Here is a 5,668-nt window from a genome sequence, read left to right on the forward strand (position 1 = left end):
CCAAGAACACTAGGGACAAGCGAAACCACTAGTTGTATACCATTGATTTGTATTAACCCTTGAAGACTCTTCTAGGTAAAGTGTTGGTGGATAGAAGGGGTGCACGAGATAATATTTTGCACAAGATGAACAAATTGAAGTTGTTGTTGTTGGATGTTGAGGGTTGTGTTGCTTGCTTAGAAATGGGCTCACCTCTAGGCCTGACATTGGTGCCACACTATAATGCAAATCGTCCTATAGATGTGGACAACTCCTTATCCTTATGACTCTCTAATTTCTTTATTTATTGGTTTGTTCAAACTATTTAGAACTATCATCAGTCATGTTGTTGTTCTTTTGGCTGGTTTCCATGCTTATGGGATAGCCAAATACTTTTACAATTTGTTGTCGTCAATTCTATTCATGTAGTTAAGAACTCTGGTCAATCATTTTGTTACTTTGTCAACTGGTTTTCCCACTACAAACACAAATCACATCTTTATAGTCTAGTGCTTCACCCCTCAACATATTGTTGGGCAATTATTAACAAAAAAAATATTTTGCCTTTCGTTTGGTTTCCTAAATGACAAGTTAGAGACAAATAACAACTTATGGCTCTTGCAATTTTGTGAAATATCAACGTAAAATTAAGTTAAAAAAAGCAAAAACCTTTAACATGGATTATAATATATTAATAGATGTGTCATTAAAAATAGAATAACAATTTAATAAAAATAAGATGCTTAAAAAAGATGAAATCATTTCAAGTAATCTCAATTTATAAATCAATAAAATCACCTATTATAATGATATAACTTTGACTCATATTTTTTACAAATTTTAATGTAACTTTATTAAATAATAATAAATTAATATATATTAACAAATAAAAATTAATAATTAATAATATGATAACGAAATTATAATAATTATGATAATTAATAATTTTAATTATTAATTAACAACAAAATATCATCAAACCAATGATACAGATATTGAAATAAAACACAGATAAATACTCTTCAATCCAAATGCCATTATATGTTGAGAAGACTACCATGAGACTTCTAATTTATCCACCAATTAAATAATATACTTAAATAATATTGTATTATTCAAAACAAAACTTATATCATCAAAGAACAAATTTATAGTTAAAATCATAAACAAATTCATTGTTAAAATCCTGAACAAACTAGATTGATGCAAGCTAGGGGAAAAGAAGGAAGGGGAGTGAGGATCCGGGAGCGTCCACGCAGCGCGGAAATGGCGGAGCCATCTGTTTGCAACAGCCAACCAGAGATGACCTCCCCCTCGGCCATACAGTGAACGCCTCGTCTCTCAGCGCCCAACCAGGAAGCCTCTCTAGCCAGCTGCCCGCTCCTCGACGTCCTTTTCCATGCAGGGAACGCCATCACCCTTGTCTGCCAGGTTGCTCAAATCATCCACCCGTCTCTCAGCTTCATGCATAATCGTCGCCCGCCATTCCCTGCTTGAGAGAACCCCTTATTTTAACCCGTCCATCAGCTTTCCCCTTGGTTTTCCGTCTTCGGCCCTCCTGGCCGGGGAGTGTATCTGGCTTTCCTCCTCCCTCTGCACTCGTTTCCGCCCGACTCCTGGGCTCTCTTTTTCGGCGTTTTGTCCCTGCCCTCCTGGTCGGGTCTGTATATGGGCTTTCGCCACCTTTCTGCGCTCGTTTCGGCTCTTTTTTTCCGGTTTCACTGTCCTGTCGACTGTTTGTTTCGCTTTGGCTCCCTGTTTCTCGTCGGCTCGTGGCGCTCCCTACCAGGTCAGTTTACATAACTCTCCTTTTATGTATTGATGAAAGTTTTTAGCTGAATTATGTTAATGCTTGGATAATTCTTAAGAGTTTTTTTGCTGTGAATGATGGCGGGGTATTTTTTAGTTTCGGGTGTTTTCTGAGGGTCCATTCTGAGCTTTTCGTCTCCGTCAAGACCAATATGGTCGGTGTTTCTTAGGTTAGTTATAGTCTGTTAGGCTTCTATGCAATGCCAGCATCTTAACAGTCTAACCTCTGGTCTAACAAGATGTTAAGGACCATCTTAAGCAAACTCAGAGCGTCTTTCTACGTTATCAGCCCATGTCGCGATATCTGCTTCCGCATAGGAAAATGGTGGTGCGTCTTTCAAGTCTATTGTTGCTGTCTTGACTGCAACCAGTCTGCATCATAAGGGATCTTTCCTCCTCTACTTGCACCCGAAGTGATTTCGGTTCCATTTCCCTCTGCATCCTCCCCCTCTGGTTTTTCCGACTCCCCCCTTCCCGTCTTCCATCTTCACCGGAAAATTTTTCAAAATTTCTCCGGTGGTTTCGCATGCTTGAATTTAATCTCTAAACAACCAAAGAGCTCGATCCATCTCCCTCTTCCCATCATCTTAATTGCTTAAACGGCCATTTTCCTTCTATTTGTCATTTCGGCGGCGAAGCATTGCCTCCCTCCCCACTGGAAAGTATATCCGTGCTGTACCTGTCTCCAGTATCAGGGCTTCCAACCTGGGTCATGACGTGGGAGATCCTGACATTATCTTCTTAGAAAGATCCACAGAGTACTTCTCCCTTCCCTTCCCTGCAAGGTGTTTACGCTATCCAGGTTCCTTGCTGCCGGCCCTGTTTTGGGTTTTCCATCTGTACCCGCTCTGATCCTTTCGCTGTACTTGCCTCCCTTTCTCTTGAGGCAACATGTCTGTCGACAGCGACTCCCCTGCCACGAAGGCTCTGTTCCATGCCGCTATTGAATCTGAAATGGCACGTGAATGCGCCCCATCACAGCCTGCCTGGCACGCCTCTGTGGATGAGATGATACACTCGGGATTAAAAGCTCGTTCAATCCTTGATCCTAGTCAGCGGCACAGTGGGCCCTCCAACAGTCCGAATTATGATCGGTCCCGCCACAGGCAACCTGGACTTGTCAAAACGGCTCCCCCGCTGAAAGCAGTTTCGGTCACCGGTTCTTCTCTTGTCAAAAGGATTGATAGTCTCAAAAAGCTTGCCCTAGTCGGAAAATGGTATTTTCCGGAGATGAACGAAGATGAAATGAGAAGATGGATTTCCTCCTCCTGGGGCCCGCTCATTGGCTATACTCCCATCATTTCCCGCCTTATGAAAGACTGGTTTTCCTTCCATTTCCAGAAGGAAGTTGACTTGGAAGCAGTGCTAAACAGGCCATGGGTATTTGGTAGAAGCTTTCTATCCCTGGCGAACTGGTATCTTGGTTTTGACCCCTTGAAAAATACCCCCGCCCATAGCATGATTTGGGTCAAACTTCCTAATTTGCCACTGGAGCTCTGGACCACAGAGACCCTCTCCCTGATTGGCAATGCAATCGGAAAATTCATATATGTAGATCCATGGATAAGGGGAGAAAAGGATAAGAGAATCGCTTGGATTCTCATTGAGAAGCCATACAAGGGTGACTACCCTGACCAGATTGATATTGTATGGGAGGGCTTTAAAATCTCTCAGCGTCTAGATTTCTGGGGCATCCCCTTCCGATGCTCTTCTTGTCATCGGACGGGTCACTTGGTAAGACAGTGCAGGTTTCGCCGAAAACGCAGAACCTCTATGAATCCAATAGCCAAGAAAAAATCCTCAGATTCAGGGTTCCGCTCAGAGGATGCAGAAAAACAATTTTCCTTCAGGGCAACTGAATTCAGGCACTCTCAACATTTGTCTCAATACTTATCTCAGTCCCTTCCGGGATCCCCAAAGGTGGCGAGAATAAACAGCCCTCCCTCCTCGGAGACACAGGAAGTGCCAACGGAACCCGTGCTCTCGGAACAAACTGCAGCCGATTTTAACAGCCCGCCTATCCCGGAGCAGCGTGATGATTTTCCGGTTCCTTCCCCCCCGGTGATGGAAAAACCGAATCTTGTAGTGGGGTCACACCCCATCCCCATATCTTCCTCCTCGCCATCGCCCAGGAACGCCCCCTCGGCCATCAAAAAGGGAAAGAACCAATGGTCTCGCCAACCCCTTACATTTCTCCATCTGATTCTCCGATTAATAGAGTGGACAGCGACATAGACTTCTTGATCCAACAGAATCCCTCGCTCCTTGAACCCCTGACGGTTCACAAACCCGCCTCTCCTACCATCAGTCCTAATTCAGCTAGGAACATCACCACGAGGAAAAAGCACAAAGGAGGAAGCCGCCATTTCAGAGGGAGACCGACTGCCCCCGACTTGGGGGTTTCCAATCTCTCCCTTGTTGATGTTCTGATCCTGGAACCGCCTGAGTCACAGCCCCTTAGAGCAAGCTCGGCTGGCAAGCCTTTGAAATGACCTTCCTGATATCATATAATATCAGGGGGCTGGGTGCTGCCCCCAAATTCTTAGCACTCAAGGAGACTCTGTCCTCGGCGCGCCCTTGCATCATATGCATACAAGAAACTATGCATCCAAGCGATGTGTCGCTGGCTTTTTTTAGGAAAATGTTCCCAGCTTGGCATATGGCCGCGACAGAAGCTGAGGGTCTATCTGGAGGATTGGTTGTCCTGTGGGATCCTCATTGGGTCAAAGCACGGGCTTTTAAATGTCAAGCAGGAATCCTTATTTCGGCTTCTATCAGAGGACAGTCCCAAAATATTAATATTCTAAATATTTATGCTCCCTACAGGAACAGGGTCCCCTTTTGGGATAATTTGTTTGGATCCGAAATCTTAGACATTGAGTCCCTGTTGATCGCAGGTGACCTCAATCTGACTCTCGGGCCAGAGGAATGTTGGGGCAGTTGCAATAAAAAGGACAGCATTGCTGACAAAATTCGCATAGAGCTTTTAAACAGGAACCTTGTTGACATCATTCCGGAGAAAATGGAACCTACCTGGGGAAATGGAAGAACAGGCTCGGCATATATTGCAAAAAGAATCGACCGATTCCTTCTAAAGGTCAGTGTAATCGGTAAATGGGGGATGCCGGTGGCAAAAACGGGGAACGTTTTCACCTCTGATCACAAGCCTATCTACCTAGACTGGTCAATCATGGAGCGCAGGTTAGGCTATGCCTTTAAATTCAACAGGTATCACTTGCTTGATGAGTCTTTCAATGAGCTTATTAAAAACTCATGGAGGGACATTCACCAATCGCAAGAGGCCTTTCTTCTCACATTCCGTGAGAAAATTCAACTGCTCAGAAACGCCGCCAAGGAATGGCAAATTAATCAGAGAAGGAAGGAAAAAAAGGAGCTTCTCGAGATTAAGAAGGAATTGGATCTCCTCTCCAACTCGGTCCTTCAAAATGGCTTATCTTTTGACCAGAAAACTCTCTTCAGAGATTTGGAGAAAAGAAGGCAGGCGCTGCTGGCAAAAGAGGAAGCTTCATGGAGGTTGAAAAGTAGAGCTACCTGGCTCAGAGAGGGCGACCGCAATTCTAAATTCTTTCACAACTTTGCAAATTCAAGACGGTTGAGGAACTCCATTTGGCAGATTGATAATGGTGATGGCGGGTTTTATCATTCCCAACAGGACATTTCGAAGGAGGCCTTCTGTTTCTTTCAAAAACAGTATAAAAAGCGTACAAGTGACCCGAGTGACTCCCTCTGGGCAGTTAATCAGATGCCTGTCATGTTTGATGAAAAAGCTAATGAGGAGTTTTGCAGGCCGATTTCTGAAGAGGAGCTTTTGAGCACCATCAAAAAGTTCAAATCGGACAAAAGTCCGGGGCCTGATGGC

This window comes from Pinus tabuliformis, chromosome 8, assembly GCF_031772625.1.
Source record: "Pinus tabuliformis cultivar Carrire ecotype Pingquan chromosome 8, CPIR1, whole genome shotgun sequence".
In the NCBI taxonomy this organism is placed as follows: Eukaryota; Viridiplantae; Streptophyta; class Pinopsida; order Pinales; family Pinaceae; genus Pinus; species Pinus tabuliformis.